Source organism: Ciconia boyciana, unplaced genomic scaffold (genome assembly GCF_034638445.1).
Source record: "Ciconia boyciana unplaced genomic scaffold, ASM3463844v1 HiC_scaffold_46, whole genome shotgun sequence".
Lineage (NCBI taxonomy): Eukaryota > Metazoa > Chordata > Aves > Ciconiiformes > Ciconiidae > Ciconia > Ciconia boyciana.
The window spans coordinates 1-12,500 of NW_027328414.1; the positions used below are offsets into that span (position 1 = coordinate 1).

The window sequence follows — 12,500 nt, forward strand, 5'->3', positions numbered from 1 at the left end:
CTCCCTCCCGGTCTCCGCGTGGAGACGGGAAGAGCGAGCGGCGCCCCCCGGCTTAGCGCCGTCTGCCTTCCTCTCGGCGCGTGCCCGCGGGAAGGGGCCGAGGCGAGGGAAGCGGCGGCGGGGGCGGACCCGGGAGGGCAGGCGCTCCGGCGCGGCGGCGGCGGGCGGCCCAGCTCCGGCGGCCCGCGGCCGAGGCGTCGCCGGCTCGGGCTCCGGTGGTCGCCGCCCCTCGCGGCGCGAGCGGCGGAGCCGCGGAGGGGAGGGCCGGCGGGGGGCGAGCCGGGTGGAGGGGGAAGCCGGCTGTCGCACTGGCGCGGCGTGGCTTGCGCGGAGGCGCGCGCGGCCGGCGGGGCGCCCCGCCGGTGCTGAGCAGCAGCCCAGCAGCAGCGCGCGTGTCCGGAGCGAGGACGGGCAGGCGGCCGCGGCGGGCGCGCCGCGGCCTCCGCGCGGAGAGCCGGGCCGAGCCCGGCGCGCCTGGGCCGCCCCGGCGCCCGAGCAAGGTGCTTGTCCCAGGTGGGTCCGGGACGCGGGCTCCCGCCCTTGCCCTGCTGCACGTTAGGGGGCTTCCGTTCCTTCCCCCTCCCCCCTTCTTCCTTGTGCATGCTGCGTACGGTCAGTCGCAGGCGAGGCCTCGCCGTCGCTGCGCCGCACCGTTGTCAAGGCGGCCCGTCCGCGCGGGCGGAGGGGGCGGGCGGGCGGTCGGGCGGTCGGTGGGGCCGCTCCCCGAGAAGGGCGGCTTTTGGCGCAGCGGTCCCGGCCCCCCGCGCGCGGGGCGGTGCCGGAAGGCAGACAACTCTTAGCGGTGGATCACTCGGCTCGTAAGTCCGGATGAAGAATTCGCAGGCTGGCTGCGAGAATTAATGTGAATTGCAGGACACATTGAGTCATGCGACCACTTCGAACGCACTCTGCGGCCCAGGGTTCTCCCGGGGCTACGCCTGTCTGAGCGTCGCTGCCCAGCGATCAATCGCCGCCTGGGCCGCCGAACCCTCTCTCCCGTGCGCGTTCGGGCGGCGGCGGCGGGCGGAAACGCGGGCGCGCGCCCGGCGGCCGCGGCTGGGGCCTGCTCGCAGGCCCGCGCGCGCGCCCCGGGCCGAGGAGGCGGTTCCCCGCAGCCCGGCGGCGTCGTCGGCCAAGGGTCTTCGTCCCCCTCGTCAGAGACTCGGGAGCGCTCCCGAAGCTCCCGCTCCCGAGAGCGCCTGCCTGGCGGAGCTCGTGCACCGCCGGGGCCGCCAGGGGTGCGTCGGGAGCCGGTGGGTCCCGGCGCGGCGGTGAGGAGAGATGGGGGAGGAGGCGCGGGCCTCGCCCCGGCACTCCCGGCCGCTCGCGGGGCGTGAGCTGTCTGCGGAGTGGGTACCGCCGGCGGTACCGTGCCGTGCACTGCCGACGCTGCGCGCGCAGGGTGCGTGCCGGGGACAGGGGTCACCTCCCCCGGTGGCCCTCCCCCTCCTTCTCTCCGGCCGACCTCCCGCCGCGCCCGTGCTCCTCTCGGCGCGCGCCCCGGGAGGCCGCTCTCCGGACGCGTGCGCCGCGTGTCGGAGCCGTCTCCGGGCTGGGGCTTTAGCCGCCCGCGCGCCTCCCCCGCCCGCCCGTCTCGCCGCGTGGCGGGACGAGGGAGGAAGGGCGGCGCGACGGTGGCGGCCGTGCGGGTGCGGCGCGGCGCCGCCCTTGGAAGCCGCAGCAGCAGCAGCAGCAGCGGGCGGCGGCGGCGCAGCGCTTTTGGGCTTGCGGACCTCCAGATCAGACGTGGCGACCCGCTGGTCCCAATTTAAGCATATTGGTCAGCGGAGGAAAAGAAACTAACGGGGATTCCTCTCAGTAACGGCGAGTGAAGAGGGGGAAGAGCTCCAGCGCTGAATCCCCGCCCCCGCCGGTGGAGGCGGCGGGACATGTGGCGTACAGAAGCCCTCCCTCCCCGGCGGCGGCCTCTCGGGGGACCCAAGTCCTTGTGATCGAGTGGGCCGCGGGGGGGGGCCCATGGACGGTGTGAGGCCGGTAAGCGGCGGCCCCGGCGGCAGCGCCGGGCCCGGGGCTTCTCGGAGTCGGGTTGGCAGGAATGCAGCCCAAAGCGGGTGGTAAACTCCATCTATAGGCTAAATACCGGCACGAGACCGATAGCCAACAAGTACCGTAAGGGAAAGTTGAAAAGAACTTTGAAGAGAGAGTTCAGAGAGGGCGTTCAGAAACCGTTGAGGTAAACGGGTGGGGCCCGCGCAGTCCGCCCGGAGGATTCAACCCGGCGAGTTGCGGTCGGCCGGCGCGGGTCCGGCGGATCCCGCCTCCGCCTCCCCCTCCGCCCCCGGGGCGCCCGCCGCGCAGGGCGGGCCGAGGGGGCGGGCCGGCGCCGAGGACCGCCGCCCGGCCGGCGAAGCCGATGCCCTGGCCGGGCGCATTTCCTCCGCGGCGGTGCGCCGCGACCGGCTCCGGGTGACGGCTGGGAAGGCCTCCGGCGGGGCAGGTGGTCCCGAGGCTGCCGCGCGCAGCGGCCGGCGTGGTGTTCAGAGCCCCCGGGCACAGCAGGTGTCTGCGCCGAATCCCGGGGGCCGAGGGGGGAGAGGACTCGCCGCCGCGTTTCTTCTTTCCACTCTCGCCCCCGGCCGCCGTGCGGGAGCCGCCCCTGGCCGCGGCACGCCGAGGGAGGGGAGCCAGGCCCCGCCGAGCCCCGGCGCCGCTGTCAGCGGGGCGTGACTGCGCTCAGTGCGCCCCGAGCGCGCGGGGCGCCGCCGGGGCCGGTGCGCGGCCGCGCCCGGGCGCCCGGGGTCCGCGGCGATGTCGGCTACCCACCCAGACCCGTCTTGGAAACACGGACCAAGCGAGTCTGGCACGTGCGCGAGTCAGGGGGCCGCTCCAAAGCCCGCGGCGCAATGAAGGTGAGGAGCCGGGCGCGCGCCGGCTGAGGTCGGGATCCCGGGCGCTGCGGGCGCCAAGCCCCGGGCGCACCACCCGGCCCGTCTCGCCCCGCGCCTCGCCCGGCCCCAGCGGGGGAGAGGTGGAGGCGTGAGCGTCCGTGCTAGGACCCGGGAAAGATGGTGAACTGGCATGCCTGGGCAGAGGCGTGAAGCCAGAGGAAACTCTGGTGGAGGTCCGTGGCGGTCCTGACGTGCAAATCGGTCTGGTCCGACCCGGGTCTAGGGGCGAAAGACTAATCGAGACCATCTGGTAACGCTGGTTCCCTCAGTTTCCCTCAGGATAGCTGGCACTCGGCCAGCGGGTGCAGTTTTACCCGGTATAATGGCGAAGTGATTTAGAGGTCTTGAGGGCCGCTTAGAAGCGATCTCAACCTATTCTCCAAACTTTCAATGGGTAGCAGGGGGCCGGCTCGCTGGCGTGGAGCCGTGCCGTGGAATGCGCAGTGCTCAGTGGAGCCACTTTTTGGTAAGCAGAACTGAGCGCTGCGGGATGAACCCGAACGCCGGGTTAAGGCGCCCAGATGCCGACGCTCATCAGAGCCCAGAAAAGGTGTTGGTTGATCTAGACAGCAGGGACGGTGGCCATGGAAGTCGGAATCCGCTAAGGAGTGTGTAACAACTCACCTGCCGAATCAACTAGCCCACATGAAAATGGATGGCGCTGGAGCGGTCGGGCCCATACCCGGCCGTCGCCGGCAGTGCGAGGCCCGCGGGGGCTGGGCCGCGGCAGTAGGAGGGCCGCTGCGGTGCGCCTCGAAGCCTGGGGCGCGGGCCCGGGTGGAGCCGCCGCAGGTGCAGATCTTGGTGGTAGTAGCAAATATTCAAACGAGAGCTTTGAAGGCCGAAGTGGAGCAGGGTTCCATGTGAACAGCAGTTGAACATGGGTCAGTCGGTCCTAAGCGATAGGCGGGCGCCGTTCGAAAGGGCGGGCGATGGCCTCCGTTGCCCTCAGCCGATCGAAAGGGAGTCGGGTTCAGATCCCCGAATCCGGAGTGGCGGAGACGGGCGCCGCGAGGCGCCCAGTGCGGTGACGCAGCCGATCCCGGAGAAGCCGGCGGGAGCCCCGGGGAGAGTTCTCTTTTCTTTGTGAAGGGCCGGGCGCCCTGGAATGGGTTCGCCCCGAGAGAGGGGCCCGCGCCTTGGAAAGCGTCGCGGTTCCGGCGGCGTCCGGTGAGCTCTCGCTGGCCCGTGAAAATCCGGGGGAGAGGGTGTAAGTCTCGCGCCGGGCCGTACCCATATCCGCAGCAGGTCTCCAAGGTGAACAGCCTCTGGCATGTTGGAACAATGTAGGTAAGGGAAGTCGGCAAGCCGGATCCGTAACTTCGGGATAAGGATTAGCTCTAAGGGCTGGGTCGGTCGGGCTGGGGCGCGAAGCGGGGCTGGGCGCGCGCCGCGGCTGGACGAGGTGCCGGGCGCGCGCACGGCAGCAACCCTGGACGCACACTGGGCCCTTCCCGTGCATCGCCCCAGCTGCGGCGGGCGCCACCCACCGCTGCTCCCGGCCGGCGCCCCAGCGGCGGCCACCGCCGTGGCTGCGCGCCGCCACCTCCCGGCCCTTGTGGTCCACACCCAGCGGCGGGGGGCTGGAGGGTTCCCACGGCACCAGCGCACGGTTCCGTAGGGGAGGGTCCCCGGGCCGGCGCCCCGCCTCGGCCGGCGCCTAGCAGCCAGCTTAGAACTGGTGCGGACCAGGGGAATCTGACTGTTTAATTAAAACAAAGCATCGCGAAGGCCCACGGCGGGCGTTGACGTGATGTGATTTCTGCCCAGTGCTCTGAATGTCAAAGTGAAGAAATTCAATGAAGCGCGGGTAAATGGCGGGAGTAACTATGACTCTCTTAAGAGGGCATAGTTACTAACTGGGCTTAGCTGCAGAGGACACACCTCCTCGTGGTCCCGCTGGATACCCTAACAGGTAACTAAGTTGGCCTCTGCCCCAGAGAGAGGGGGCTTTGCTCCCTCTCGCCCTATCGATTGGCCTCACTGATCTTTCAATAGTATTTGCGGTGATACAAATTTACGGCACTGATCTCATCTCGCTGCCCAAAACCTGTGCCCACCGGTATTAGATGGGCATAAACCGACAGTATTAGAGGGAAATACTGTCGGGGTCTGGCTACCCTCATTCCAAACCGGTCAAAATGGGCCGTCCGATGCGGATTGCATTAATATCGGTGGCTACACAAACAGGTCCGATGGACCTGCGAGAAAAAGTAATCACAGAAATCGGGAAAGAGCACGGAAAAGTAAACGTGCTGGAGGACAGCTAGAACTGTAAGGGACTGGAGTTTATTAAACTCAATTGTTGATGGACTGGAACGATGTCATCCTTCCAACTGAGCTGAGAGACTGGCCATGTTTCCCGAAGTTTACGAGACGTATAACAGCTCACGCGCGTCTGAGACGGAGAACAACGAGAAGGGGGAACCATCACCTCGAAGAGGCCATGTCACCATCACGGACTCCTAATCCGGACCCCAATACCAACCCGCCAAACAAAGGCACACCGGTGGTGAAGGTCCCGGACAAAAATACATCATGTCCGTGTGTCGCGGATGGAGTGAGAGTGCACTTCACTCATAAGAGAGAAGTAAAAATATAGTTTATTGATATAGATAAGGGAGTTAAAGTTCAATGCGACAGTGTTTTAACAAGATTCAATGGCGAGGCACACTTGATTATTTACTGCATAGAGGACAGGGTCAGACAGAACTGTCAGGGAGACCCTCCCGTTGAGTCATGAGGTTTGGAAAAAGATCCCTTGCTTTCTAAACTCCTTCTCAGAGAGGAGTCTGGGTGCGGCTGGATCCAGTCCTAGTCCCAAACTTGGTCAACGGTTTATATCTAAAGGATTACATGTGCGCAATCAATCCTTTATATCACTTAGCTAAGATTTCAAAGTTTAGCATGCTATTAGTCACCTACCGAGGATCTGTTGCGGCAAGGAATCTCTCAACCTCGAGGAGTAACCTTGAGAGGCGTCCCTGCTCAAGCGGAGATCCTGGCGTGCAGCCCGCTGCCGTGCAGGAGAGCTCAAAGGGCCCTGGGCTGTCCACTATTTAAGGAGTAAGATGATTGACTTATGGTCACATTTGCATATCAGCAAGAGGTTTAGATCCCTGCTTCAGGCAGCCCTTGGCTACTTTGTTGCCATTTGTCCTTAAGGTCCAGCACAAGCTGGATGCAGCTATCAGGATGACTCCCACTGATGGTTACTGCTTGTCCACGGAGCTGGGGGGGGGGGGAGCACACCGCCACACTCCACCCCGTGACTATAGTCAATTCATCTTACCTTCACAGAGTGGTGGTACGGTCACCTCTTGCCTCTGTGCCATAAATAGTATATTGATAGTTTGTGCTCTTATAGATCCATGGTAAGCAGACAGTGAAGCACTGCTATTTGTTCTGCGTTAATTTGTATGTTTTGGGTGGTTGAAGTTGGGTTATCTGTTTTATCATGTGCCAAACCTTTATATACAATATAATTATAAGCAATAGACACACTAATGTTAGAGTTAGTAAAATGATAACTGGGTGAAGCCTAAGATTAAGCACTCCCATTGCTGTCGGTGACCATCCAAGAAGTTTCCCACCAATGGTGTTCTCCATCCTTCTTCACTCTTTCCAAGACATGGTGTATCTCTTCTGCATCATGATGAACGGTGATCAGTTTTGTGTCCATTGTTTCGGATGTGTTCTAGCAGCTGACACAGGTCATCGTGTTGTAGTAGTTTCTTCACCAATGTAAGATTCATTCCGATGGGGGTAGGCAATAAATCTTGACTCAATGTATAGTTAGATTGTAACAATTGATAAGATGTAACAGGAGCTGAATAATTGAAGTCACATCCCACAATTTTTGTAAAGTTACAAACACAAATATTTGAGCGATTGCTTATATCTACAGTAACGTTATCTACAAATATAAAATCACAAAGGGTTCACATACAAACACATCCTTTTCCAGTATACACAAGTACAGTTTCAGGGGCTTCATCAGGTCGTATTTCAAAATGACAAACATTTTGTTCAGTGTCAAGACAGATGTCTTGGGCTTTGAGGGGTTACTCTCACAAATAAATCCTTGTTGTTCCCATACAACGCATGCATTAACATCAACAGTTTGCCATTTGTTTCCATTTCGGTGGGCCCATACTCTATGTTCTAATGGATAGAGTACAGTTCCATTGTGATTTAATCCCAACGCAATGATTGGGTATATGGTGTATACCGAAGCATTGTGTATTGTTAAGACAAAAGCTGTGGCCTTATTGCTAATGGGGTCATAAGTGAAATTGACTAAATACCACCAGGACTGGAATTCTTTCTCAAATTTAGTTGCATTATCCCAAATTACCTGTCGAATTTCAGTGGGTAAGGTGCCCTCTTCACCTTCTCTTATAATTGCTGCTACCATAGATTGCATCCACAGTTGAGCTTGGATACAACTAAGAGCTAGAGAAACATTGGTTTGGGCTACACCAAGTGCATCCACAATCAGTTGGTGGTCCCTTTCATTAATTCTTTTCCACTGAGGTAATATATCAGATAAGAGCCATTGGTTAGTTCCCAATGCTAATAGAGAAGACCGTAATGGGTGTTCTAATTTGTTTAAATCACTTGTTGTTGTGCTCAGTTTGTTTATGAGTACTTCGGCATCGATATTATTTAAGACTCCCAATCCTGTCCCTATGATACCGGTCACATCTCTCTTTGTTCGTCTTGGAGAGGTGAGGGTTCGCCCATGTAACCATGCTAACCATCCTGCATAGGACATACCTAGGAATGAGTGAACAGGTCAGTTTGATTGCAGACATATTAATTTGCATCAGTAGTTCTACTCGTTTAAGAGACCATGATGGATTAAATAACACTTGTTGTTGGCCTGTATTTTTGATCACATATGGTCCAACTTCCAGAAACCTGTGGGGATAGAATTGTCTCATCCTTTACAGTCACGGCGGATGTTGTGCTAGGCTCAATAATGTGTATTTTAAATTTAAAGGATAATCCCACATGATGGTGAGCCCAGAGGCAGACTACAAAACCAGGTTGTAGTAAGGTAAAATTGTACCAACAGTCCAGTCTTTCAAAGGCGCAAAGTTTCGTATCTTTGGCTATTGGTTTTGATGTAATGTTGTACACAGAAATCTGAGATGCCTTCTCATGGGTAGACCCATTGATCATCCAGCATCCTATTTTAATTTCTTTCCCTGCTGTTCCTCGGAGCTGGGGAACTTTATCATCAGCTTCATCTTTATCCCAACTCCATTCGTTTTCTAAGTATGTTTCAGTTCCGTGCATGACCACGGTGGAAAGCTTTAAATCCCCTTACTAGAGTGTATTCCCATACTTCCAGTGTACTTAACACGAGCTTGGGACCATGGCCATTCTAGGGTTCTTTGACCACAGGCTAAGAAGAGCAGCATTGTTAGGGTTTGGAATAGTAACATGAACACAGCATTTCCATCTGCCATCCTGTGGGGTGCTGTAAGAGAAAAGAGAGATTTGTTTCGGTGGGGAGAGTCCGAACAGGTTACCCCATTAAGAAGAAGGAAAAATCCATCGTGAACTAATTCTGTGTTTTGCACCACTGCTATCAGTAGCTTCCCAGGCAAGTGGGCCACGAGGTTTAGTTAAAGTCATAGGCACAGTACCGATGGATGGTAAATTGACCATCACAGGCTGTCCTGGCTGTAATGTCATTGGATATTCTCTTTTCCTAGTAGGTGGAGCGCTAAGCTCAGTTTTTACAAAGAATGCTCGGCTTACAGGGCTTCCAGTAGGCCCATATCGATTGTTTAATTGATGGAGTACTTTGGGAAGTCTCATATCCCATTGAGCTTCCTGTGGTTTGAGACTCCTTTTCAACAAGCCATTAGCTCTTTCTACCATCCCATTTGATTGAGGGTAGTATGGGGTGTGGAATACCCATCTAATTCCCTCGTTTTGCCCAATCTTGCACTTCCTTACATGAAAAGTGTGAGCCATTATCACTCTGGATAACATCAGGAGTAGGTAGATTTGAGAACCAAAATAATAGCCCTCGCACTGTATTTCGCCCATTGGCTTTACGACATTTAGTCGCCATAAGCAAGCCGGAGACTATTTCCACTCCTGTAAGGATGTATCGATATCCTGCAGAGGATTTGAATGGTCCGATATAATCAATTTGCCATGTAGACCATAAAGTTTTCCCTTCATTGATATGTAAAGGTGGTGCTTTAGCAGGATGATCTGCTTGTAATTTCAATCTACACTGAGGACATTCTGTAAGAATAGTTTCACAAGTTTTTCTATTTATAGGCCAGCCTTTACTCTGTGCAGCAAAGTGAAGTGCTTCTTTACCTGTGTGGCCTAGGTTTTGATGTAACCATTCTCCCAATCGATACCACTCAGGATTTAAGGAGATTTTCCTCATTTTAGTTAGCTCATCTACCTTTTGATTCCACTTTGTGGCCTGGTTGATTATCTTTAGCATGAGCTTTTACCCATCCCATCTTGAAAGGTGTTTTTGCTGGCTATATATAGTAATAATTGCCAATCTTTGTTTCTCCAAACTGGGGATCTATTCACTTTCCAATTCAAGGTTTCCCATTGACAGAGCCACTGTGTGGCACCGGCCCACACAGCATAGGAGTCTACATATATGATTTTTGCTCCATTCTGTGCTGCCAAAACAACTGCTCTTATTTTTCCTACTTGTGCACTGCCTTCACCTTCTTCTACTACTTGTTTGCCAGTGGTAAAGTCTAATGCAACAGCCTTATATTGCCATTTACTGTTTACCCTTTTTGCTGAAGGATATGTAAACCAAATGTTTTCTGTTGGTGTACCCTCAGTGAGGGGTGGTGCATCCAGAATGGGTGAAGGTTTAAAGGTTGTTGTAACGCTAAAGGGTCTGTGTTTATGGGCATCTGCAATTTGGAAACCTTGAGTGTGTCCTTCAGTTAGTTGCATATTTTCTGCAACTCCTGTCAGGTAGGCATACCATTTTCGGACAGTGGGTTTTTGTGCAACTCCTTCTGGGGGAGCAGTCCCCTTTAGGATTGCTTCTAGTAAATTAAATGGTCCTCTAGTTTGCACAGGTTGTCCCTGAAGTATTTTCTCAACTTGTTTTAACTGCTCGGACTAAAGATAAAAGTCCCTTTTCCCATTCAGAGTATCGTTGTTCTGATTCTTTAAATGCGGTTGAGCTAAACAATAAAGGTCTTTTTGGCCCATCGGGCCCAGTCTGGAACAGGTTACAGTAGAGTAGTGTGTTCAGCGAAACCCCATTCGGCTATAATAGGGTCGTGGGGGTACACTGGTCCCAGTGACTGATATGTTTTTAACTCTTCAGTTAGAGTTTTGACTGCCTCTTTATGTTCTAATTTCCACTCCCAGGGTTTGCCTTTCCGTAAGAGTGAGTATAAGGGATGGGAAAATGATAGAAAATCCAGGCACATGTTTCCTCCAATATCCTAAAGTTCCCATTAATTGTTGTAACTCCTTCCTTGATTGGGGCATTTGCAGCTCTTCATTTTTTCTTAAGGTATCTGGAGGAATCACTGCACTGCCTGCTATCCACCAAGTACCTAAAAATTTTACTTCTTTGCTTGGTCCCTGACATTTTCCGGGTGGAATCTCAATTTCTGCTTTATTTAATGCTTGCCATACTGCTGCTGCTGCTTCTCCAACCTTTTCAGGGAAGTTCCTCCAATCAGAATATCATCTATATATTGGTAGAGTTTCACTTCTTGGGGAGTGAGACTGTCTGTAAAAAGTTCAGCAAGCGCAGCATGAGCAATCATGGGTGAATGTTTATAACCCTGTGGGAGTCTGTTAAAGGTGTATTGTATTCCCTCCCAAGTGAAAGCAAACTTCTCTTTATCCTCCTCCTTTAAGGGAACCATAAAGAACATATCCTTTACATCTAGCGCTGCCATCCACGGGTGTGCAGCTGCTTGCAAAGTAGCTGCTAAGTTGGCAATGTTTGGCACAGCAGCTGTGAGCGGGGCTGTATTGGCGTTCAGGCGCCGATAATCGACAGTTAAACTCCACCTCCCGTCTGGTTTGCGGACGGGCCAGACAGAGTGAGTTATATGGGGAGTGCGTTCTGGAGATAATTTGTCGTTTCACCAAATCAGCTATGACTTCAGAAATTCCATTTCGTGCCGCAGCAGAAATGGGATATTGCGGTACGTTAGTGATTTTTACTCTGGGAGCGCAGGGGCTGCGCGCAGTGCCCGCACTGCAGCCTCCAGGCTTCTGCTGGGGTTGGGATCAATGTTCGAGACGAAGGACCACACGCTGCCTTTCGGCAGGCGCCAGGTTCGTCCGTTTAAAACATCAAAACCTAAAATATTTTCATGGTGATCTTTAATTGCAAAGCAGAGTACTCGACATGCGCTTCTCGCCCGGGAGCCATAAATAGACCTTTGCAGTTTGGCACTGAACACTCACTCCGTTCACGCCAGGAATTTTAACTCTTTGCCGTCTGGGTCGTACACCCAGCTTCTCGGCATCTTGTTGTGTTAACAGTGAAATTTGTGCTCCCGTATCTATTAAAAACTTTACCAATTGTCCTTGAGGACCAACTGGAATTAAAATGTATGGACCGTTATCACTTATCCACTGATAAGCCTCCACTTTCCGGACAGGCAGGCCCAATTGCCTTCCAGACACTACTCGTTTTTGACTTCATGTCCTGCAGTTCCTCCCTAAGGGGAGGAAGGGGGTTATCTCCCCTTCTGGGGTCTGGTGCAGGAGGAGTTGAAATATGGTCCTTCCTTTCACCATTATCTCATTTCTGGAATGCTTCAATTAGACTTAAAATAATGCCAGTAGGTTGACCTTGAATCGCAGCTCTGGGAATGCCTAAAGCTAATGCATTCCTCCACAATTCATTCCTTTGTTCTCGAGATTCTGTTTGGGGGTTTTTAAATTTGTTTCCCTTCGATCTAGTTCCCCATTTTATGGGTCTTACTTTGTGATCTCCTCCCCGGGGCTTCAGGTTTTGTTTTTCAGCTGGTGCATCGTCCCAGCCCATCTCACGGCTGTAGTTAACAATGCCGTGCATCAGTTCTGCCCAGGTAGGGAGCTGCTTGTGGGCATTTTGAGCATTGTCACCTAGTCCCTCATTGTGTTCTGTGTCTTTCTTGATCTCATCTCGTTTTGCAACTAAATGGGATTTAAGAATTGCCGGGGCTCCTCTAATCAGTGGTTTTAACATTGCAAAATCTACTGTAGCAGACAGTGGGACATCATGGGACCCTCGTTTGTGCATGGCTTGTATACAGGTGGCTTTTGTGACGGCTGTAGAGAGCTCACTTAAAGATTTAATGGGAATTATGGAGGGTTCACCTCGCTCCATGCTGTCTATTCCTCCAGCCCAATAAGCTACTCGGCTGGTGATAGAATGAGGTGCATTTGTCGGGTCAGGTCCTAAATTTAAGAAAACTCCCGGACCCCAATAGCCGCTTGCTTCGTCCTCACTCAACATTATTCGGTCACCGCCACTGAGGCATACTCGCCACAAGTATTCCGTTTCAGTTTCACCTGGTTTTCTGCTATATCTCTCTTGCAAATTTGTCAATTGCAACGGATCCC

General features: G+C 54.7%; 1 pseudogene; it reads left to right on the plus strand.

The window, feature by feature from the left end:
* The first annotated feature begins 791 nt into the window (after window positions 1–791).
* Window positions 792–952, plus strand: LOC140645930 (5.8S ribosomal RNA; annotated as a pseudogene).
* The last annotated feature ends 11,548 nt before the right edge of the window (window positions 953–12,500 follow it).